This window comes from Tupaia chinensis, unplaced genomic scaffold, assembly GCF_000334495.1.
Source record: "Tupaia chinensis unplaced genomic scaffold, TupChi_1.0 Scaffold144386_1, whole genome shotgun sequence".
In the NCBI taxonomy this organism is placed as follows: domain Eukaryota; kingdom Metazoa; phylum Chordata; class Mammalia; order Scandentia; family Tupaiidae; genus Tupaia; species Tupaia belangeri.
Window position 1 is genome coordinate 6471 of NW_006204246.1, and position 333 is coordinate 6803.

Below are 333 nucleotides of genomic sequence, written 5' to 3' on the forward strand. Positions count from 1 at the left end.
ATTGTGTGGCATGGCCACCCCCCCACCCCCCCTTGGGGGAGTGATTTCTCCCTTTCCCTCTGTCTGTCTCTCTGATAAGCATACAAGTCCTATGGCAAAACAGAACAAAACAAAACAAAGCACAAACAAACAAGAATAACAACAAAAAAAAACCTGACAAACTGTTACTAATCTGTTAAGACCTCCCCCCAAAAATGCCATTTTCTCTTAAAGGCTTCCCTGTGAGCTTCAGCAGAAAGAGAGCTGGTAGCTTTCCTTCCCATATTTCTCACTTTAATTTCATATTTTACCTGGTTTACACACCACTCACACTCACCCTCCAAACTTGGGTGG